General features: G+C 40.8%; 1 long non-coding RNA gene across 1 annotated transcript in view; it reads right to left on the reverse strand.

Annotated features, from left to right (window-relative positions):
- Positions 1-25185, reverse strand: part of LOC134552379 (uncharacterized) — a 99707-nt gene that overhangs the window by 49459 nt on the left and 25063 nt on the right. The window lies entirely within an intron of this gene.

Genomic DNA, 25185 nt, shown 5'->3' on the forward strand with positions numbered 1-25185 from the left:
AACTTTCTGCAGAACAAGTTATTAGAAAATAAGACTTTTCTTGGTCTTTTTTTTAATTTGGTTTGGGGTTTTTTTGTTTGTGGGTTTTTTGTTGTTATGATGGTTTGTATGGTTTGTTAGGCAGGAGTTCTGCCCGACTGGCTCGATGCAAATTGCAACACTTCTGTCTCCACCACCCCTGATTAACAACGAGCATCCACGAGGAGCTCTGCCTCTCACAAATGAAACTTAACTAGGTTGCCTTCTGTGATGTTTGCCCACAGGGAATGAGGAAAAATTTGTATTCCTGGTTAGGATTTTTTTCCTCCTTGCATGTAAGAGGAAGCAAGTTTCCCCTAGGTAAACATCCCTCTATGTTTATGAACAGATGTAGGAAGGAAGCAGAGTTTATAGTATACTACTTTTAAATTGACTCATTTGTGATCTCATTAAAATGCAGAATAAATTTGATATCCCCAGGCAATATTTCAACAGAATTCTTTAGGTTAAGATTTTCTATTTCTCTAAAAAGCAAAGGAGATTTTCTAAAGGCTTGCTGATTTTATATATAATTTAAAGTGCTGTTCAAAGAGGAAAGGAAAAAAGAAGAAATTTTATTCCTCAATATTCTTCATTACTTCTTGAAACAGCATATGTTTCATGAAACTCAGAAACTCAATCAGAAAGTTAGAGAGCCTCCACCTGTAGAGCACCTGTGAAAAATCCACACAGAGTAAATGTCTTTGCATATGTTATACTTTTAAATTCTCTTTTTCTTTCTGCTAATGTATTTATTCTGGATTAGCTTAACATAACTTTAGGCACTAAAAAAGGAAAGACAGCTGCTGAAGTTACAAAGAGTTACAAAGTGCAAGAAACTACAATATTTTTGCCTTCATGTCAGGAGTCTGTAAAATAAACATGAATATTTCCTAAATTCTATGATCAACTAAAAAAAAAAGTTCCGTAGTTTAGCATTCTATATTCTATATAAAATTTAACCTTACAACCTACTTTGATGATGAACAGTCAACTTTGGTGAACAATAAAAGGTACCAATGTACTTCTGGTTAAATATTCACTAGGCCTGGAAAATTTTTATCTTTAATGACATGACTAAAAATGCCATTAGTGACCCTAGATTCCATCCTCAGACAGTTTTTGAGCTGAGGCTCGAAACTTTGGCACACACCGCGTGCATCTGAAACGCCCAGATGAAAAACCATTTCAGAATCTGGAAATTACAGTGAGGTTCTATCCAGGCAGTAGAAGATAACCCCAGAGCTGTGCTGCAGGTGATCAAGGGGTATTATTCTTTGAGAAATCTCCATTTCTGCTGTTGCAACCACAGTAATTAATGGAGGAAGTGGCAGGCAGATGCTTTTGACAGAGCCAGCAAGAGGGTTTGGAGTCCTCCACTGCCGGCTCGTGTCGGGCTCCTGGTACCAACCTCTTCTGGCTGAACTCCTCCTGACTGGAGTGCTCCTCACACCACAAAGCACTCAGCTGTGGGATACATGGATTTTAGTGGAAATTGGGCAGTCTTTTAAATTTATTAACAGCTGGACTTTCAGCTCGGTACCAGGAATCGCTTAATGAATGTACAAATTGCTGCTGAGGCAGGAGACGTTGTCTAGAGGTTACCTGAAATGTTTCTCTGATCAGGAAAGCCACAGGGCAAACAACACAAAACAGTGTTTGTCCTACTCTGCTTAGGGTGAAGAAATAATAGAAATGTAGGGGGAAATAATTAAGAGAAAAGCACCTTTATTTTTCCATCACTTTCCCACCTTACAGATCCATCATTACAGCTATTATTCTGTGAACAAAGAATGAAATTTAGTTTTGAACGCTTAATTGAAGTTTTTTGGCTTTGTGACAGAACCAATTCAGATCTGTTTGCTTCAAATAATCTCACTGCTCCTTCAGAATTCCTGGACTTGAACAACAGCAGTCAAGTAAGTGATGTAACAGATTCTACCACTAAAACCCTCTGAGAAATCTGGAGATTTTAACATGAATTCCACATTTCTTAGTCTCACATGCTTCTATAAGAAAAAAGTAGAATTATTTTTATGAAGCATTTTTTGTTAGCATACGTTTCTTATTTATAAACCAGCTATTTGAAAATCCTGACCCTTGGGCTGCTGCAAACTGTTCAGGGAGAGCGTAACAAACAAAGATTAAGGGATGAGGAAGATCATGAAACTGGGCCAGGGCTCACTCCTGAATTACCGTGACCTGCTGGGACTCCTGAACTTTTCTAAAAATTGGAATTCAGAGGGAAACATTCAGCGTGACCTACGTATCTGTGACTGGCCTGAATTAGACTGCAAAAGCTATGGGGACAGCCAGACAAATCTTCTCCCTCCTGCATAATCCAGGCAAGGAGTGATGTAAAAGCAGGCAGCATTTCCCAAGTGCACACAGAAGGTAAGTGTTGCAATCGAGGCTTTTATTATTTCTGTCTGAACTGCTTATCTTCTGAAAAGCCCTTTCTCTCAGAAAGAGATGAACAATTCATTGCAAAGTTAGCTGGAAAGGCAAATGTGGGACCCACTGGGAACCCGAGGTTGGAAATGGAAGGCACTGTCACTAAGTAATAAGTCCTATTTACCACATTAGGGGATTTTCTTTCATTTTGGTTTTGTGCTAAACAACTGTAAGTGAGGGAAAAAGCCAGGCTCCAAACCCTTAATTTACAAACAGCCTTGTACTCTAGACAGGGTAGGGGGAAATAGATGTATTCCACTTGATTAGGTTAGAACTGCTCTGAGAACAATATAAATTGAGTAGAAAACAACTATGGGGTACAGAGTGATGCAGGGAATATCACTCCTCTCATGTCAGCTTCCAGTTTCAGCTCAAATCCATATATTTCTTCCCATTAATTAGTGCATATCTTTATTACTTCTCCACTTAACTGAAGAAATTTAGTTCTTCTGTAAATGGATGTTACATCAGGTATTTCAAAGACTTAATTTGGCCAAACACATACTCTGGAGCTCATCTACGGATTTCAGTTTCTCTCTGATCCTGCAAACATTGAAATTCATGTGAAAAACACCTTTTTATGTCTTATGCATTGCTCACTTCCAGATCACAAAGGGCTAATTAAAAATGTGTTACTTTTGCAAGGTTTCAGCTCTGACTATTAACACTGAAAGTATGTGAAGATGAAATATCCAGAGGCCAAACCTGCCTGTCTAATAGGCAGATTAATGCACATCAATTTTGGTGAAGAATCCCATTCCAGCAGGGAACCTTCCTGGGATGACACCTGAGACTGTGCTTTGTATAAAGCAAACCCTTAGAGGAGGGCAGATATGGAAGAACCTGTCCTGTGCTGGGGACAGACTGGGAAACAAAAACCAAAGAGAGGGGAAAACAACACTGCACCACTTTCATGGGTGTATGGAATGTGCCCTGTGGAAAAGAGCACAGGAGCAGCTAAGAAAGTAGGTGCTAAAATGTAGGAAAATACACTAAATATGCAAGAACTTTGAGATGTTTATACCTTGGCAAAACACAGATATGAAGAATAAAGATACAGCTGTACATTATGGGCAGGAGTAAGAATAAGTGTACTCTTAACAACACCTTTTAATGCCTGAATGAAGAAGCTCATAAGTCACTTAAGGAATGGAGGAATAAAGGAATTTGGGAAATGCTTCCTTGCTTCATGGAATCTTTACAACACATCCCATGAAAGGCTGCACCATTTGCACATATAATAATTTGTATACCATTTGTATATATATATAATAATCGGGCAAAGAATATATTTTCCCATCATCTCTCTCTCTCTGAAACACAGAACACATTTCACTGACTGAAATATCCTGGTATTTGGCTTAGCTCATACAAGTGATGCTAAAGTTTCTGCAATATTTGTAAAGCTGAGCAGAAGAGAAGCATCAGAGAGCAGGGTATGGCCTGGGAAGGCAGCAAACAACCTCCCCAGGAACCCCTGGGTTCTGTGAGTCCTGCCAGGAACAGACACCAAGCAGAGCTTTTCCCACAACCTCCAAAGAAATTACATTGGATTCTTGTCAACTACCAAATTATGAAGCTGTCTGTGACTGAACTGAGCTGCCACTTGCCACATCTCTCGTGGTAGAGAAGAAGTTGCTTTCGAGAGGGAGCTGTGACTTCTGACTCCTCTAATGCTTCCTCAGAAGAGTAACAGAAACAGTCTGTCTGAAGAGTGTTCAAAAAGCAATTTACATAGCAAAACAACACACAATAACAGAAAAAAAAAAACCAAAACAAACAAACCAAAATAAAACCACTCACTTTTGAAACAGGAAGGGCACTTGCAAACTAAGTATTCCATACAATTTCTATTTCATTTATAACTATACAAACAAAACACACACTGTAGGCATAGTAGGTGGCAACTCTCAGTTGCTCTTATCCTTGACCCAATTTCAAAACATTAGGTAAGATGTCAAGAAACCATTCTGAGGGACAGTGAACACTTTCAACTCAGGACTTATATACTACTATTTTTTTCAATATTTCATCTGCCTGTCCTATGCCTCCTTAGTTGGAATGTTCTTTATTAGCCTTCACGCAACACGACTGAGTGCCAAAAATACAAGCACTCTAAATGCTCAGGATGTTTCTCTCCTGAAGATGGTAAGGATAATTGAATACTACTTGCCTGGGGAGATTAGAGTTGCAATATGCCTTATATATCCTAGTTGATTGGGTAATATACTTAATGGGACATACCTGGGAAGATGAACTGCTTATCTGGCCATAGCATGTCTCCAGGAAAGATAAGACAATTGACTTTTTTTTTTCCCCCTGAACTGATAATTCTTGATAATTCACCTGTTTGTTCATTTGCATATACCAAATGTTTTATGAAGCCTTTTACACGCACTCATCAAAGGGAAATGTGGAGAGCAGCAGCAGGCAGGCAGCAGCTCTCTGAGAGCCCTGAGCAGGTCTCTGTGCACAGAGCAGCAGATCAGACACTGCACATGCCATGGTCTGTAAAGGGCTGGGGCAGGGAAAGCTGCAGCCCACTGACATCAGCCCAACAGCACCAGGCATGAGCGCTTTGGTTTATGATCCTTCTTTTCAGAAAACCCTTTTATTGACTCAACAGAGATGAGATTTTAATGTGACAGGGTGTGACAGCTGGCTGTCCCAACTTTGAGTCATCCCAGAGCTTTCCTGAGAAGGTGGGAACCATCAGCAGGTAAGTGGGAATGGCAGGCCAGTCTGAGAAGTGATTTTAGTCACAAATAATCAGAGTGGGGTCCAGCTTGGAATTCAAGCTTCAGTCTGGTGGGTTTCTGTATGGCACAGCTCTGTGCCAGGCAATAAGGCAGCATTGTGGTGAAGTGAGGTAGGAAACCAACACAAAAAACACCACTTCTAAAGCCATTTGGCTGACTCATGGCCAAACTGAAGAAAACAGTGATATAAAAACAAAAAGTCTACAAAACTTCAACATTTCTGAGGATTCTTTGGTGTACTTTGCTGTGCCACATTTAAATTCCAAACTCCTTATGCCTGTAAGGGTCAGAATTCCAACCTCTCCCTTTCAGTACTCCACAGAAAGAGCTGCTTTGGGAAGGCAAAAAGGCTCCAGAGAAAGATGTTGACAAAAGAGAGAGAAAGAAAATGGCTTTTGGCAAATTCCTTTTTTACTTTCATTACTAAAGCAAGGGAATGGACACCTTTTACTGCCAACAACCCTGCTAGCCAGCAGTTCACAACAAAATGACTTAATAGATTTAATAGGTGAATCATTTCCTATATTAAGTTACCAATAACTATAAATACAGTTATGACAGCTCAGGTTCCATAGTCTGGAAGAAGCAGGTCACCCTAGGGCCACATTTTCTCACAGCAGCTGGTTCATAATTTAAAGGTCAGTTTTAAGAGTTTAAAAACTCACTGAGTCACCACTGCAGGAACAACAAGTTCTTGGTTCATGGACATTACATCACTTAAAAATGCTGATATTGCTCACAACTGAAAAATAAACAAATAAACAAACAAATTCAGACAAAAAAAAAAAGCTATAAGCTTGCCTGCAGCCTTTTATTTAGGCAGGTTGGTGTTACTGAAGGCTGAACACCTACTGTAGTATGTGTTATTGTAGTAAACAGTAGGTTGACTGTAGTAAAATCTTGGCGTAAATCACCATAATCCACATTAAATTCAACTGTGTTCCCTTTGAGTTTAGTGAGAACAGTGAATTGGATTGAATTTATACATTAAAAGATTAACAGACTAAGAACATTCATGGAATCACAGAAGGGTTTGGGTTGAAAGGGACTTTAATCTCATTTCAAACCTCTGCCATAGGCACCTTCCACAACAAAACTTCCCTATGTGATCAGGGAATGTCTTCCTGAAACTTAAAATTCTCTCACTTTTAAACATTTCAAAATATTTTCTTTCTATTTGCTGGAAACTATCAAATGTTGTGAACAAAGTAGTTGTGAAAAGCTGAGTGCAAAGCTAAAATGTCTTTCTATTTTTAATACAGGTCAGACTTTTAGAGCAGGGTAGAGTTTATGAAAAATCCTCTTTTCCTCTGCTCCTTTTCTCACTCCCTGTTGTTGTTTTCCTTTTCTTGGTGATGCTTTTCCACATCAATTTCTATCAAAAGAATTGTTAAGTTTTACTGTCTACATCTCAAAATGCCTTTCAATAAAATGAACCCGCAGGTGCAGTGCTTTGAAGGGAGTAACTTCTCCAGCTGGGACAAAATGATACCATTTTATTGACAATAAAGAACAAAACCAAAAAGAATGGTGTAGAGAAATAAAAACACACCTAGAGCCATACCTTAAATCAGATAATTGTGGCACTAAAGATGGGTCAGTAAAAGAGAGCAAAACCAGTATTTAAGGGAAGGAGAAAACCTACTCTGATATCTTTTATTTGGGCTGGTATTTGAGGAACTATTCCAGATACTTTGAAAATGGAGAATTTGACTGGACTTTTCTCTTGGAAGACTGCTCTTAAAAACATGTAGAGTATTTCTGTTGATGTTCTTTAGTGTCTGGTAACAGTGTGAAAAATGGAAGAACTGATTCACTAATTCACATAAACATTTTACTCAGAGTCCGACAGAAGGCAATAAGTAGTTCAATATTAATTGCACTTGTGAAAATGAAAATGCTTCAGAACCAGTCACACTGATACACAGCCCTGGCACTCCTAAACACTCAATGCCAGCAATAAAATGTTGACCACCACACCAACCCATTTTCAAACCTACAATTCATATTTTAAATCTCTCCTCCACCCAAATACAAAGCCTAACTAAAACATGAATTTTAAATTAAACATCCAAGTGACACAATAAATTAAAATAATTATGAAGTGGTTAAGAGTAGTTTTGATCTGTGTGTTTACTTGGAATGGTCAGCTGCAGAAGCAACACAAGTCAATGCCTGTCAATAAAACATTTTGAATACAAAGTGCAATAAATGTTTTCAGTCTTGATGTATATATGTCTCCAACACTAAACTGCACAAAAGCTTTATACTTCCATTCCTTTGTTTTCCACAATAAATCTTTTAAAATGCCTAAAGAACAGAAGTTCAAGGCCCAGCTGCTCTCACAATCAACTTTATCTTTCAAAGCAGTTGAAACAAATTAGATTAAATTGATTATCTTGAATTTCATTGTGATTGGGGAACATGCTGTTTCCAAGCATTTGGATTAATTGCTTCCCTTTCAGGCCTCCAAGGCCCTGCTGTGGTACAAGGAACCCATAAGTTCTAACTAAGTTTATTTTTATAAGGTGAAATACGCCAAGCTGGAGGGAAAAAAAAATACAAATGGAAGAGTGAAAGCAAAAGAAAAATATAGATAATCAAAAAGTTTCTGTTCCTTTGACTTGAAGTGTGTTAGCTGTCTGTCCTCACACCATTCAGCAACCACAGAGAGAAACTTAGGTTTCTGTTCTGCTCTTTAAGAGAAGGATTAGCCAGAACTTGGAGTTGCAAGTTTTAGTTAAGCCTGGATTCTCTGCTCCCGGCTAAAAACAGCAAGATCACATGGATTCATATGTCCTGACAGAGCTTTCAAGTAAATGAAACCAATTTGGATGAGCTTACTTGATTAATAAAATCCTCAAGCTTCAGAATGTTTCATTTTGATGGACAGGAAAGAAAACACACAAAGCTGTGAGAGAAGAAATGTGAGCATGTTACTGAGCTGGCACAAAGCTTTGCATCACCAGAATTCTGATACCGTGCTCAGGGTGTCTCCTTGTGTTTGTGGTGTATCTTGGCAAATCTCCCAAATTCAAGGGCATGTAGCAGAAATAAAACACTTTCCAAAGAGTTGCCACCAGTTCATTTTCCAATGGTTTACCTTTAGTGACGCAGTAAAATGTAACGATTTTTATCAACCTGAGCTCAACAAGAAAATTTATTAAAAATTCCAGATGAAGAAATGAAAACTCCAGACTTTGAAATCCCATATTAGGATATGGTACATGACAGCTCACTATACTGATAGTGAATAAAAACATAACTTTATCTTAATGACAATATTTTTAAATTGGTTTTGAAGTACTACTGTGACTCCCTAACGTGAAAGTCAAAAATTGAAAACTGAATAGTTAGATGTTAACATGTTAAAAATTTCAAATCTTCCAGCAGTTTAGCATGCACGTTCATACATCACTGACATTCATTTTATAATTCATGAAACATTTCTCCACATTATCAGATTCAAAAACATGTTTCTGCTTTTGTTTTGCAAATGCTACCATGAGAAACATGGAAGGATCTGAGAAACTGCAGAGAGGAAATCACCGACCCAAATTTGCTACAATAACCCAATTCTACCTACAAAATCCATCTGACTGAGCAGATTAATTGTTCTTTTGCAGCTCCCTTGGCAAGATAAACCCCACAGAAATAGAGCAGGACTCCAGGAACTCCTATCATTTCTCAGTTTCATGCAGGGATCAAAGCTCCACAACCACACACAGATTTGAGAGAAATGAGAAGGGACCACCTGAAGTTACAGCAGCTCCTGCAGCGATGCCCACAGGAGCACCAGAATGATTTAGGTGCCGACACCTTCCCACTTTACTGATGGAATTGGTTCAGTCTGCAGTGCTGAGGTGCTCTGGGAACACCTCCCCTTCACAGTGTGCACTCAGAGTGTTGCAGCAGTGCTAGAATCACCACGGGGTTTAAATGTGCAGTCCTTTCTCTCAACCTGACCCAAAACGTGTTTTGGCACATGACAAACTTGAATTCCATCTGCCTTCACTGAGTCATTCCAAGGGATTCCCTGGCATGGTGAGAATTGAGCAGCATCTGCAGTAACAGAGGTGGGAAGGGGCAGGTGAAGACAAAGCATCTTCACATCTTCCTTGGGAAAGTCTAAAACCTCAAAATCTCATGTTCTGCCTTTTCAAGGAAACCTAGGGATTTTAGCTGTAGGAGTTACTAAGGGTTGCTCTTTGTCTTGTTAGTAAAGCACAAGAATGAGAACAAACAGAGGAAGAATATTTACAGAAGTGCGCTCATTAGAATAAAGTCACCATTTCTTGCAAATTTTCATCCTTCAGTGTAATAATTACAACTCAAACCCCAAGGTCAACCTGAATAAACACATTACAACAAACACACTTTAAGGATCAGCACTAAATCTCTCCCACTGAGCACTTTCAAGCCAAGTACGGACCAAAATGAGACCATGCACAGTTACAGAAAGGAGGAAATGTCAAATAAAAGCAAATTGTGCACCAGAAGTAAAGAGAAAGATTTTTTTCTTGTGAAGTATCTGTGTGGCCTCTTATTACTCCAAGAGACACCTACAGAGAAACCTCGTCAGTGAAGTCACACACTGCTGTTACTTCTGGTTTGAATTTTACACAGCAAATTACTCATGTAAGATGCAAACTGTTTTCTCAGTAATCTGATTTTAACCTGTCTTTTGAGGCTTCTTTTCCTTGATTAATGGTAAATTACTGTGACTATTCAATGTCTTTCAGTAGTCTACTTCTACATATTAACAACAAGATAATGATAGGTAATTCATTTTAACAAAATTAAAAGCTTTCACATGTGCTACTTTCAGCCCAAAGATGATTTGCATTTATTCCAATAAGACCGCAGCATATGGACAGGTGCCAGTACTTTTTTTATTGCCACTTTACTCCTGGAGTTTTGCATGGCTTCTGCTTTTTAATTCTGTAGTCTTTTTATTCAACATCCACACCAGGACAGCTTCTCAAGCTTTTGAAACGAAGCCCAACATCATCAAAATCGACATAAGCAATTTCTTGCAGCGAGGCAGGCTGCACCTGGCATTCAGCAAATACCCAGGGAAGGCTGGGAGGGGCTGCAGGGGCTTTTTAATTGCTGCAGCCTGTCCTGCTGCCTCACGCCCGGGCTGGCAGCAGCAGTGACTGCTCAGCCTCCTGCAGCAGGATGTGTAGCAATGCATTTGTGGCTTAGGCCACAGAGTGCTCCAGCCAAACCACCCTTAATCACTCTTATCAAAACCCCCTGGAATTCATCAAGGTTACTAAGACATAAATTGTACTAAAATAACAAAACACCAAGACTGCAAGAACTAGATAAAGGAGGGCCATGAAGCACTGGGTTGTAACCAATCCTATTTCTGGTGACAGAGGCACCAATCTGTCACCCTGGTTTTGAAGACTTTTCTAACACTTCTGTAATGTCCTTCATATTGGAGTCAGAAATTTTACTTTATCACACTTTCTACCACAAACACTGGCCATGTTTTGCTAACTGTCTTTCATTGTTTATGTATTTCTAGGTGGGAGAAGAAAGTTGATTGGCAGTTGGCTTGACCAATGTGGATTGAGAGGTGGAATTCCATCCTCCAATCCACAGGCCCCATAGGAAATGTATAAAATTGAGTTTGGTAAATAAACTCACCCCTTTTTCCTGCTTTGCTCACCAGCGTGTCCTCGTGTGATTCTTTTCGAGTCATCTGTGACACCAATCCAGTAACGCGTGATCACGTGAAGAGTAGAACATTTTAGAATGTATAAATACAGCTGAATGTAAAGAGTAAACAGCTTCTGCTCAATGATATTAGTCAGTTGCCCAGAAGTCCAGAGCTCCTGCAAGGATGTACCCTGCAATGAAGCCACTCTCTGTGTTTCCACCTCTCTCGAGCCTTTTTTCACAGTCTCTGCTCCATGTGAGGACCAAACCTGGCCATTAATTTCTGCACAGCAGTTCCCCATTGATCAGGAGGATCAATAATGCGGGGCTGCTGCCGAGGCAGCATCCCTGGGAGGCAGCAGGGATTCCAGGGGAGCACGGAGCCACCCCTGCTCCCACAGCGCCGCAATCCACGGCCAAGAGCCTCCACCACCCCCAGGGCCTGTCTGCAGAAGAAACACGCCACAGAAACCAGACATATAAATCATGTGCTGAATAAAAGTTGCTTTGAGGACAGGCTTGGCAGAAAATAATCCTTTAAGGCCCCCAGCTATTTTTTATTTTTACTGTGTCATTAAGACTCACGTATTCCCGTCCTGGATTACCTAAACAGAAATGCACACACACCTGCAGATCCCATGGTCGGTGTCTCCTGCTTGTTTGGGCTCCCTGTGGAGCACAAGCCCTGATCTGTTGACCCAGCGTGGCTCAAGAGCAGACCTGGATTTTTCCAGTCTAACCAAAGCACTGCCCATGGCACAGCTACAGGATGTCTGTCCTGAAATTTTCCGGTTCAGCCAGAAATGATGTTCATTAGGAAAGTAAACACATCTGGGAATAGACACACAGCAGTTCTATTCTGCCCAGCTCTGCCAAACTAGAGTGCAGGAAAAAAAAAAAATTAAAATTTCAAACATAGTTCTGTGGTGCAATGTCAAACTGCACTACAAAATTTTCAGGAAGAAACACAGATAATACAAACCAAATTCAAGAATCAGAAAGAGCTGAAAGTATAAAAGAAAATAGATTCAAACACAAGCAATGGAAAAACTTTATGTACATGAAATAATTCTCTGCCACAAAACATAATTGAGACAGGCTGCTCAGTAACATTCAGTGTATGTTTTGGCATCTATATGAATCCCTAAAAGATGTCAGAGTTGTCATCACTAAGAGTTGTGAATTTGACAGAACAATATAAAAAAAAAAAATCTACGATCAGAAATAACTTTACTCATTTGTACATAATGGTAGGAGCAAAATAGCTGACACTTCATTACAGTGTTCCCAAACTATCAATTAGAAAATCAATAATTTCATCAATAAACAGTTGTCAAGAGATGTCACTTTCTCACAAGTCTCTGACTCTGAGGGTGCTGAATTCTGTCATTTACTGGCTTTCCCACACATTTTCTGTTTAATGTGTGTTTTAGTTGTCTCCAGATGCAGCAAGTATTTTTTTAATTCTCATAGAATCATTAAGGTTGAAAAAACCCTTTAAGATCACTGAGTGCAACCAATGCCCTGGCAACCACTGAGCCCTGTCCCCAGGTGCCACAGCTTTTAAATCCCTCCAGGACAGGGATTCTGCCACCCCCCTGCCCAGCTGAGCCAGGGCTTGACAACCCATTCAGTGAAGAAATTTTCACTAATATCTAATCTAAACCTCCCCTGGTACAACCTAAGGCTGTTTCTTCTTTGCCTATTGCTTGTCACCAAGGAGAAGGGACAGACTCCACTTGGCTGCCCCCTCCTGTCAGGGAGTTTGGGAGAGTCAGAAGCTCCCCCTGAGCCTCCTTTTCTCCAGGCTGACCCTTCCCCACAGCTCCCTCAGCTGCTCCTGGCTCTCCAGACCCTTCCCTGGAAATGCTCCAGCCCTTCAAGAGTTTTCTTGCAGTGAGGGACCAAAAGGGACCCGGGATTCACGGTGTGGCCTCAGCAGTGCCAGCACAGGGGGCAATCCTGCCCTGTTCCTGCTGAACACAACATTCCCCACACAATCCAAGCTCCAGCACCAGGAGTCAGCCCTGATCATTCATGCCATGACCACCTCTGGTTGCCAATCTCTGGTGCAAAACCAAGTGTGACCTTCCCAACCAATCCTAATTGATGCCACTGATTCATTTGTAAAGAGCAGCCACAAGGGAAGCCTAAACCTTGCTAAATAGACCATTGGTGAGAGAATATCCTAAGGAAATAAAAGGTGAAAACCCATTGTTTGGGAGCATTAAAACACAATGTGACAAAATCCATTGTAAGGATATCACCTGGAACATCATTGCCCTGGAGGGGAGATTAACTCCTGTGTCTGCTCTCCAGTGAGCCTGAGCTTATTTGCTCCGTATTGAGCTCTGCTATTCAAAGCGACTTGGAGGCAAATCACTTATCACTAATTGCTATCTGTTCACCAAGCTACGAAAATGTACACATCAGTTTTTAGGGCACTTCTCCTGTATTTCATTTGTAATTTAAATTAACTCTCAAGTCAATATGAAACATCCCTCTTTAGCTCAGTGAAATGCTCTTAATTATTTTTGTAGTTATAGGAGCTATAAAAATCAATGTCATTATAAAGACAAATACATTTTATGCAAGTCACAGAAAATATTGTTACAGGCAAGTTCCCTTTTCAACGTCTATTTTATTTTCTTTGTAAGAAAAATAACCCTTCTTTTAACAGCATAATTCTGTCCTTACATAAATCACAAGCTACCTAGAAACTTTTCTAAGTGAATTAACCAGACCCTGCAAAATTCTGGATTTAGGCACTGGAAAAAATGATTTTTCAAGTGGAGAAGGGCCATTCTTTTATGCTAAAGTAGAATTTAACTGCACAAGTTTGACTAATACCCAAGTTGTTTATGAATCAAGAGAAGACTCATCCTCACAAAGCACTTCTGAGTCAACCTCATTGAGTAACCATCAAAAAAAAGCTCCACTGATACTTCTGAATATTTATTCCATGTCACACTGATGGGCTGCAGAAAAATCACTGTTAGTTGAGTTAATCTACTGTGGTTTTATGAACCAAAGGAAAAGAGAGATAACATTCTACGCCATATTCTCAAAAAACAGTTGTTTCCCCTTTTATGCTACTGCTTCAACAGTCTCAAGGAGCCAGGCCCCATTTGGATCATTCAGAACATCTGAAAAAGTGAAATCCAGGGAGAGAGAACAACAGAGACATTGTGTGAAGGCCACAGATGGGTTTGTTGTTTGTTTTTTTTTTTAAGTAGGTAAAGGAACAGAGGAAAACCATACCACCATGGACTAAAAATAATAATAAAATTTAAAATCTTTAAAGACAGAAAAACTACCAAGAGTGAAGATCCTGAACCACGTTGGAGGAAAGAGTTTTAGGAGACAGGAATGTTGTCGCAGCCCCTCACACTGACCCATGGTTTTGCTGAAGAGTTTATCCATGAGGCTGACAAGCTTCAGAGACACAATTTTATATATTTATTTATTGGCAAGAAGTGACTCAAAATTAAAAAGTTCCTAACTTTGCAACAAACTGGAGAGTGAAATCAGGAGCTGACATTTATTGGGATTTGCTTTCCCCTTTTGTTGCCTCCTTGTGACATTATCTCCCTCGTTCTGTTACAGTTTACATGTAAATCTATTTTGTGTGTTTTATGGTAGTACCTCCACAGTTTAGCATTGTAATACAGAGAGTCCATTTAAAGCTCTAAGTGCTCCCAAAAGGTATCTGTCATACTGCCTCGTTTTATTATTCTCCAGCATCACTGAGAGCAGGGAGAGGGCCAATTCTCATACATTATGCTGCTTTACATCCAGTTTTTCCCCCTGGTTCTGCAGGAAACTGCACATCCGTGCACTTTTGGATTGGTGCTCATAAAAAAAGAAGAAGAAAAAAACCAGAAGCAATTTTACTTTTAGGGTCACTAACGCTGAAATGTAAATAATTTGTTTCAAACTACTTCCTATTAAGATTCCCAAGTTATTTAAGAGGATCTCTTCAAGCATCCCTCTTGTCTCACTAAAGTCTCCCCACCTTAACACCCACCTTCATCGTTGGCAGAGGCAACAGAGGCAGCACAGCCTGCCCTAGGAGGGTCAGGTGAGTCCCCACCAGGCAGGAGCTATAATCACATTTATCAGACAAAAAACCCCCCAGAGCCATCAGGGTCACAGATGATGCTCAGAGCATCCATTTCAGTGACACAGGGTGATTTCAGTGACACAGGGTGATTTCAGTGACAGGGTGATTTCAGTGACACGGGGTGATTTCAGTGACACTGGGTGATTTCAGTGACAGGGTGATTTCAGTGACACGGGGTGATTTCAGTGACAGGGTGATTTCAGTGACACAGGGTGATTTCAGTGACACGGGGTGGTTTCAGTGACACGGGGTGATTTCAGTGACACTGGGTGATTTCAGTGACACGGGGTGATTTCAGTGACAGGGTGATTTCAGTGACACAGGGTGATTTCAGTGACACGGGGTGGTTTCAGTGACACGGGGTGATTTCAGTGACACTGGGTGATTTCAGTGACACGGGGTGATTTCAGTGACACAGGGTGATTTCAGTGACACTGGGTGGTTTCAGTGACACTGGGTGATTTCAGTGACACAGGGTGATTTCAGTGACACAGGGTGATTTCAGTGACAGGGTGATTTCAGTGACACAGGGTGATTTCAGTGACACGGGGTGGTTTCAGTGACACGGGGTGATTTCAGTGACACTGGGTGATTTCAGTGACACGGGGTGATTTCAGTGACAGGGTGATTTCAGTGACACAGGGTGATTTCAGTGACACGGGGTGGTTTCAGTGACACGGGGTGATTTCAGTGACACTGGGTGATTTCAGTGACACGGGGTGATTTCAGTGACACGGGGTGATTTCAGTGACACTGGGTGGTTTCAGTGACACTGGGTGATTTCAGTGACACAGGGTGATTTCAGTGACAGGGTGATTTCAGTGACACAGGGTGATTTCAGTGACACGGGGTGATTTCAGTGACAGGGTGATTTCAGTGACACAGGGTGATTTCAGTGACACGGGGTGGTTTCAGTGACACGGGGTGATTTCAGTGACACGGGGTGATTTCAGTGACACGGGGTGATTTCAGTGACACAGGGTGATTTCAGCATCTCCTCTGACTGAGGTCCAAGGCTGCTTTGGGTACGGGTGACTGCCCTGCTCCACACAGCATCACGGTGATAGCTGGCTAATCAAAACTAACTGCACTAATTACATCATCAGCAACACCATTTCTAAGATGCAGCTTTCTGATTTAACACCAAGTATGACATAGGTATTAACGAGCAAATAGCAGAGCGTTTATCTCACCTGCTTCAACAATTTTCAGAATAAAAGACTCAGGGAGGAAATTTAGAGTTACAGAAAGCAGTTTGAGATTTCTCCCCATGACTGAAAATGCAACTGTTATTTCCTTTAGTCCACATTAAGCCATTGTAGGAAAAAAAATGTTCCTGCAGTCGATGCATGAAGCAAGTTCTCAAGAAAAGCTTTTGAGAAGATACCTCACAAATTGGTGGATAGTAGGAAATGCCAGGATGTTTATGTATCTCTTTTAAAAATACATACATTTAGAACAGGAGAACAACTCAGAAGTATATGCTCTTACCAGTTCCTTATATGGTATTTCAGTCCTATATACAAGTTACAAACCCATAAAACCAAGTTTATTTCCCAATATGAAATGGTCACATGATGCTCTAAATCGTGTGAGATGACCAAATCCTGCAGCACCACTATTGCAAATCACATCTGTTCTTGTGTTCTTTACCATCCAGAGGATGGCAGATCAACTGATATTTTTCTACCATATAAACATTGCCAATGAGATTATTATTAAAATTATTTGGTATTATGCATTCCATCCCTCCTTATGATTTCAATAAATACTCACTAAAACATAAACAGGTTTTGCAGCCCCAAAGTCTGTGTTTCATAGGCTGGGCTGAGTTTCCTGCTCACTTTTGTTTAAGTTGGATTTAGGTGTTTCAGTGCTCATGCAACACAAAGCAATATCTTCTCATTTGTATGTGTCTGACCTAATTGGATTCCATGTTTTTCCAAAACCTCGGAGGTAAGATACAAATATCAATACAAATTAAACTCTGGCCAGTGAAAATCTCTTTAGTCTTTTATTTCTTTTTAAAAGAAAGCAGTGTGCCAGAAAAGAAAGAAACAAAGAGAGAAGCAAGCTTCAATCTCCTGTGACTTTGGTTTGAAAATAACTATTTAATTAAAAATTAGCATTATCTTGAGTATAAACAGCCGTATTACCTTCCACTAACTGCTACATGTGAAAATTATGATTAATGGTTGAATGTGCACAACTGAAAATTCTCTATCCGATGAAAATTCTACATATGTCTTATAAACAACCAGTCCAGCTTCTCATTCAATGTCTTTAAATTCAGTGAGTATGTAGAAGAGATTTGTAAAATGGAAATTTTACAATAAACACAGAATCAGATTCTTTATTTTATTGAAAATTACTTTAAAAAAGGACATAGATTTTCTATGAAGCTATGAGAGAAACCTATGGTATTTTCTGAAGTGCCTGTATAGTACTTCAGCCTTCTCACTGTTTACTGAAATCAGAACAATTATGTATAAACAGAAGTAGACTTCCTCATTTTGAGCAACAAAAATCCTACCCCCATCCTGTCTGCAGCTCATGAATGTGTGGGATGTGTTTAATGCACATTGGGACAGGGAGCTTTGGATATCACTTCTCCCAGTTTTTGTTCAGCTTCCAAAAAACCTTTGCAGAACAACCAGCCCGTGACAGTGGGAGATCTGGGACCAGCATTATTCTCTTCCTCCACCCTCCCTCTTCCTCTCAGATCTGCTGTGCTGCCTCCACCACCCTCTTGTGCCCACAGCACCAAGCAGACACATCCAGGCTCTGTATTTATTTCTCAGGCTGTTTAACAGCTCCTTGCAGTAATTTACCCCTTTTTCCAAGATTTAATCACACTCCAGCAGACGTTCTGCAAGTGTCACTACCGTACTCCAAGTGTGGGATATATTACAGGGGTTTTATCTTTATGAAGTTTTACAAAAGCTACATCAAGATTGCTGTCTGCCTTTTCCATCAGTGCTGATAAATAAACGGGGTAAAATAACAACTTTCTGCTGTGGAGTTTATAGCTGGAGCTCCCTAATGAATGAAAATTAATTGGCTGTGCTGGCAAAGGATGAGATCTTCACTTCCCTCACCTTCAGCTTTGAGCTGAAACCTTTTCAAAGTCAGCCCAGCAGAGCAGTTCCTGCTCCAAGGTTCAGAAATCCCCACTGCTGGAAGCTCCTGCTTCCCCTCTCCTCCCAGCTACCTTTCCACATTGTGTTTTATTCAAAAATATCCAAATTTAACAATAATGACTGCTGCACATCCCACTCAGTTCAATGGCTGCTCTTAGTTTCAGATGAAATAATATTTTCAATGTTTATTTCTTGGCATTGGGGGAAGCAGAAAGAAAGGAAAAGGATGAAAATATACTCTTAGCAGACTTTTCAAAAATACATGAATAACATTCACTGCTCAGAAAACATGAAATAAATTACATTCTACAACAAGCTGCTAGCAGGAGCTTGAAACAAATTCTGCTAATTGTACTTTTCAGAAAAAACCCTGCGGTTAAGATAACTAATCAGCTGGGAATATTGTAATCTGGCAAAGAAAGCTGTCAATTGGGGGAGGAATTTTTAGCATTGCTTATGAGCCAGAATTAGGACAGCTACAAATGGTTCCTAGTATTTGGAAATATTTGAGGAAAGTTTAAGTAGGTTAAAAAAGAAAAAAAAAAGAAAAAAAGGAAAGAAAGAAAGAAAGAAACTGAAGCTATGACCAGCAAAACAAGATGGTTGAGGAAAATAATCTGTATTTTTAACACTGCATATATATATGTAAGCACTGCAAATACACACTGTACATATGTTTAATGCTAAAATCCAGGTTTCTATTATTCCACTATTCTCATTTTCACTGGAGAAAACCACATTACTCCTTTGTGCCTCAGTGTCAAATCAAGTAAAAGAGCAAGGAAAATAATTGTTTTTCAAACTCTGAAGTACGCTTAGAGATTTCAGTGCTAGAAATTCTCAGGAAACTAAAGAAAAAGTGACTGACAGTTAAAAAACCAGCTCAAGAAACTGATGAGACATTACACTCAAATATTTAAAAAAAAAATCCCTTCTCCTGCTGTTTTCTTGTCTCCAGTCCCAGCTCCTACATCCTGTCCCATGTTCCATTAAAAGAGGGATGGCTCAAATTGGTCAGAGGGCTTTTTCTGCTGTGTTATACAGCAATAAAAAGCTGAAATGAAAATAAAAACCCTGATAATAAAAACAAAAACAAACAAGCACCTAACCAAAACTTACATCCCTGTTATGGAGACTTCCCTGTCCGACTGCCCACATCACTGAAGGGGATGGAACCATTCTCACATATATCATACAGAAGAGACCCAACTGATGAACAGCTGAGAGCAAAAAGAAAACTACAGAAAAGTGTTACCAAAGCTTCAGCCACCTCAGTTAGCAAGTGAAATTATGATCATCAAAATAACCCTTGTGTGTTCTAATTTATTGATTTTATATCTTAGTTACGTATTATTGGTATTTGTCACCACAGATTGATGAAGTGTCCTTGGATTACACTCGGTCCTCTCTCTGAACAGAATACAACACCTGCTCCAGCCTGAAGAATTCAAATGGGTGGAGGCTGTACTCAAATGTGGGGTCTCTTACTTGACTAGTAAACATAATTTTGGTGTAAAACTCCACAGCAAACAGATAAAATACAGAGTTTTTATTCAGATAGCTGCTATGTACAAGGCTTGTATTTTTTATCTGTATCAAATTACAGACATTGCCCACCCCTACAAAATATGAGTCTTCAACCTTAAAACAGTAAAATTAGTGAAGATGATGTTATATGACAGTGTCACTTGACTTTACTTCCTATGAAGAAGGAAAAAAAAAAAGAACTTTAGATATCCATGCATATTTAAGGAGTTCCTCAGACTTTTAGTTCTTCACTGGGGTAGATGAAGTATTTGTACTCAAGGCTAATAAGCTCATCAGGGGAATAACCACTAATGATTAAAAGCCAGAAAACAAAATTTGCAACATTGAATGGCACTCAGGCTGAAGTGATCCGGCACATTTAGGAAAGATCACATCCCAATTAACTAGAATGTTTAAGGCATTTATGGAAATGTGTAGTTCTGTTTCTCAAAAGGTAATAAATAGATTTCATATGATTACCAACTGGAGTATTTGCCTGTGCATATGTTATATGATACCTTTATTTAAAAAAAAATTAGAGGATCTATATTAAAACTAAAATATTATTGAAAGAAATCTAGAGCTTCTAAATAAAAAGTAATTAAATAATGGCTAACAGATGAGAGAGAAAGAAAACTAATGGGTTGCATTAAGTAAATGATGTGTGTTGGTACAGGCATAAAGCAAAGGAAGAGATTTACTTCAATTGACTTTACTCCAATCTAAAAGCAGTAACGCAGACCCAGAAGAAAAAAAAATTAAAAATTATTCAGATTGGAGTTAGGACAGTGCCAAGCAGCCCTGATGTAACAGGGAAATGCTGATCAGAGAAAGAGTATCAAATTCATCTTCTAATTGAAGACTAATTGATCCCAGTCCACTGGAAATCGATGAAGCCTTTCCCAATGACTTCAGGGGCAGGGAAATGCCAAAGGAACCCCTGCAGCCTCTGCCCAGGGCACAAGGGCACCCCAGAGCTGGCCCTGGGGGCTCCTCCCAGGGAGGGTGCCAGGGGTACAAACCTGGCCACAAAGCACTCACTCAGCACGGCTCACTCCAGGTGGGCTTTATGATTCATAGTTTGATTTACTAAAGATCACAGAACTGTAAAGTTCCAGTGAAATCCAAAAATGGTATGGGGCATTTGTTTTGGAGATTTAAATAAAGAATCTACAGAATATCCAAAGAAAAAATCTGTCAGTGCTACCATAAACAAAACGAGGTGACAGGGTGGACGAGGAGTGATGCACACAATGATTCACAAGTTACTGCTAACAAAAGATGGGCCATGACCATGTCTTTTAAATACAACATTTTTTTCTGGATCTCCCATACATTGGCACAGTCATCAAACACTTACATTGGGACTGCTTATAAAAAAAAATAGTTGCTCCTAGTCCTACTACCAGAACACCTTTTCCCCCTGTGTAATCACTATTTAATCCATCTCCTGCTTCTCCAGTTATTCATTGCTTTGACTGTGACTCAACTGGCATTTGAGTGACTCGAGCTGCTTTGGCTGTGACTCAAGCTCAGCCTTTTCTGAACACACTGAAACAAAGTCCCATTGTGGGGATGAGTTTGTTGCTTTTGTTGCCTCTCTCAGCAAGTCCCCTCTAATCTCTGACTCCACTCCTGGGGACAATTTGTGGTGCAGCTGGAGGTGCCCTGAGCCATCACCACAGGGCTGTCAGTCTCTGCACTTCCAAAGAACACCTCCAGCTTCCAGACTCCAGGGGAAATCCACCCAGCACAGAATTTAGGAACTGCCCACTGACAATGAAGTTGACACTGCACTGGGCAAGAAATGTTGACATTGCAGAGAGAGAGACTGGAAGCACTCTGCTCGTTAAAGGAGGATCCATGTCCATTCATCCTTCCATGGGGATTATCTTTACCATTGTGTTTTATCTGTTTCTGATTTTCTGTCACTGCAAAAAAGTTTCAATAAAGGCTGTTTCAGATCCCAACTCAGAACAGGTAAAAGTGCAATGTCAAAAGAAAAAACAAAGAATTAAACCCCAGCACTGCACAACAGTCAGCCCAAGCTGAATCATTTCCACCCATACAATCTGCAGCCTTGTGATTCTGTATTTGCTTCTTTTTTTCTGTCTCTGTTGAAAATTACTACAATTATTTTCACTCCCATCTTCCAGTTAGTACCCTTAATGATGATACTGAGGTAATTAAATCACCTCCAAAATGCATTCAGGTTTTACTACTAATTCAACATGAACACAACAATGCATATTCTGAGTCTTTTGACAGAAACATCTCTGTTCCATCGGAATTAGCAGGTTTGGAGCTCAATAAGCCTCAGATGCCAACTCCCACATCCATGTTCCAGGTCAGCTCTGTAGAGCAGAGCCCTTGGCACCTCAGGACTGCATGGAAAGGGTCGCAGGGCCCCACAGCCTGAGGGAACAGAACTGGCTGAGAAAACAGTAAGAAACTTATGGAGGAGTTGGAAAACAACAAGAAAAAAATAATGAAACTCAGGGAAAATTAAATAGAGATGTTTCAAGCAAACTCTTAAAATTAGCATGCTTTTAAGCAATTTCACAATATCTGTTCTAGGCTGTTTAGAAGCAATCAAAAGAGGAGATATTACAAACCACGGGTGTGGTGTTTATACAGAGGCCACTGTTCACCCTCCAGGAGAGAAATCATTTTTGGGGGGACCAGGGCATGCAAAGGTATTAGCTCTGAACCCAAAACCACAGCCAGATGTTGCAGACTTGTCATTAGAACCACATGAAGAGGCTGTTTGAAAACAGTTTCATCCCAGAACCTCTTGACTGATGCTTGAAGAGCAGCCCAGTTTGCCAACTGGCACCAGTTAGGGAGGCTCCCAGGCAAATTGGCATTTGTGTCATTTGTGTCATTTGCTGGTTCTTATGGATGCAGCACTTCCCCCTTCCCCACCCGCAGAGCAAAGGGACAAACACAAGTTTTTTCTGGAAAACAGAATCACTGTAGATTTCCCCTCTTTGCAGTGTTTGCCAGGCCGCTCTCCCCAGCAAATGCCAAGTCCTGAAAGCCTCACAGCACCAGGAAGGCTGTTCCTGACGTGCTCTGCACCCAGTCCCTGTGCTTGAAATCTGCCTCAGCCTTCTGCTGCTCCTCCACAGCTTCCCCTGGTTTGCTTTCCCTTTCAGGACCTGGACTTTTACAGCAGCAGTAAATAACGCTCTCCCAGGCCTCTGTGGACAGAAATTGAGAACGACCAGGGAGTGGAACCTGTTTTATCTCCACGCTGTTCTCCTTCAGAGGATGAGCTTTTATGATTTTGTACACCAGATGGACTCTGGAAACTCCTTTCTGCAGGAGGTCATAACTTATTTCACACAACAGTGTCTGTGTTCAAGTCCCGGAGGTGAAGGGAAATTATTGTGTGCCCTTTCTAGTTTAGTGGGAACTTTAAAACTGCTTGTGCTTTGTTCTCCACAATCTTCAAACAGCACTAATAAATAAATAGGGCCAGTTTGTTTGGGAAAAAAAAAAAAAAACACACCTTGAATAAAGACTAGACTTTACTGGTTTGGAACAAATTATGGGATTAGTCCCAGCCAAGATTTTCTTTTTTTGAATCACTGTCTTTTTTCTTTTCTTTTTTTTTTGAACTAAATGACACCTGTAAGTAATATCAGTATGGCAAAGCCACCAAGAGTATAGTTATCCCACAGATAAAATATTCAAACTACTACTTTAAAAATGAAAGACATTAGTTGCACTGGAATAATAAGTTTTCTCTGAATCTAATATAATTCCCACTGAAACAGATTTCCTGAACTGAAAAAGATGTAGTTGAACACTATTCCACTTGAAAAATTTTTGAAAGCAATTCTGTAAAAGGAATTCCTTCATAAACCACATTCCTGCTTCATTAACCCTCATATAGTTACAAAAAATTATAATGTAATTATTAACCTTAACAAAGATTAAAGTGTGTCTGCAGAGACCCCTACGGTATTAAGAAGTGTGGTAGGACTCTGAATACTTTTTCATTTAGTAGGTTCAATTCCTATTCCAAGGTTTAATACCTGTGACACAGACACCACGTTATAGGAAACAAATACACCAAAGGGATGTTTGAAAGGGAAAGGCAGAGGATGAAAATATTACACTTTGCAGTTTACAAGTGAACTTTTCTTGTTTCTGCATCACATTGAGAAAAGGGGTTTTTTTACTGAACCACTGATCCCTCCTTTCCCCTGAACACCCCACAAGCAAATTGGGTCACCCAGGGCCATTGGAGGGGCACGATTTGGGCTTTCAGTCCCCGAGGGTGAGGGCACAGCACCTCTGGGTGCTGGTGCTGTCAGTAATTGCCCCAGCAGAGAGGATCTCTGGGCCTGCAGCAGCACAGCAGCTCACCTGCCCAAAGACAGGCTTGGCTGGCCAAGATCCTCTGCACAAACTGAATTTCAAACCGTCCTTCAGCCCACTCCCATCCCCTTAACCTGGCAGGGCAGGATGAAGGGGAAGGCAGGATCAAGAGATTCCTGAGTTAAAGTTAAAAGATTCTAAGTCTATCATAACCTAAATGAGGAGTAGTAGAAAGTGAACTGGAATGTTGAAGGTGAAAAACCATTTATGAATAATGAGCTTTTTATTTTTCATCTTTCTGTAACTTTAATTAAAATACGAAAAGCAGATATGAAATGCAGCCCTTTGCTTTGTGGCATTAAGATGAAAGCATGCTGCTGCTTTCATTCCCATCTCAGGGCCACTCCACCACACCTCTGCAGTAAGTTTGTCTTTCATGAACTGTCCTGGGCCACATCAGAGGGGTCTGAGGGTGCATCCCCTGTTCTGGCACTCCACAGGCTGCCCTGTGCAGCATCTCTGGGCAAGGCAATCTCTGCTCACTGGCACTGCTCCACATCACAGACAATATTCACTGGAGAGCATTTGGAGTCAAAACTCGCATTCCAGACCCAGCTACCCAGCACAGCCAGCTAATGACGACTGCCTCACTCAGAGCCCTGCTCCAGCGAGGGCCAAATCCTCCATCTCCAGCTGCCACCAGCATTTCCTGCATACCCCAACCCATCATCCACCCTCCGCAGGGCTGAGCGCCACTCCCGCACAGGCACGCGCGGCTGGGGAAAGCTGCCAGTCTGAGCAGCAGCTGAGCTGCCTGTGGAGGATCTGAAGCCTGGAATTACACCTGAGAAGCGACAGGCACCTGTCCTACCTGTGTGGAGGCAGCCTGGGAGTGCTGGGCAGCCCGGGCAGGCGGGAGCGCGGCCGTGCCCGTGTCGCGCTCCAGCGCGATGTGCCCAGCACGGAGCACCAGGGGAAAGGCTCTGCCAGCTGGGGCTGCTCACCTGAACCCACAGAGAAAACGAGCCCTGGGCAAGGGCCCTGCTCCAGGATGGGCTCTGCTGGAGGCAGAGGAGCAGCTCCACTTGTAGATCCAGAGGGAGACAAAGCGAACAGGGATGTTCTGGAGGAGATCTCTCCTCACTGCTACCCTCTGTGTAACTGG

The sequence above is a fragment of the Prinia subflava genome, chromosome 6 (assembly GCF_021018805.1).
Source record: "Prinia subflava isolate CZ2003 ecotype Zambia chromosome 6, Cam_Psub_1.2, whole genome shotgun sequence".
Classification (NCBI taxonomy): domain Eukaryota; kingdom Metazoa; phylum Chordata; class Aves; order Passeriformes; family Cisticolidae; genus Prinia; species Prinia subflava.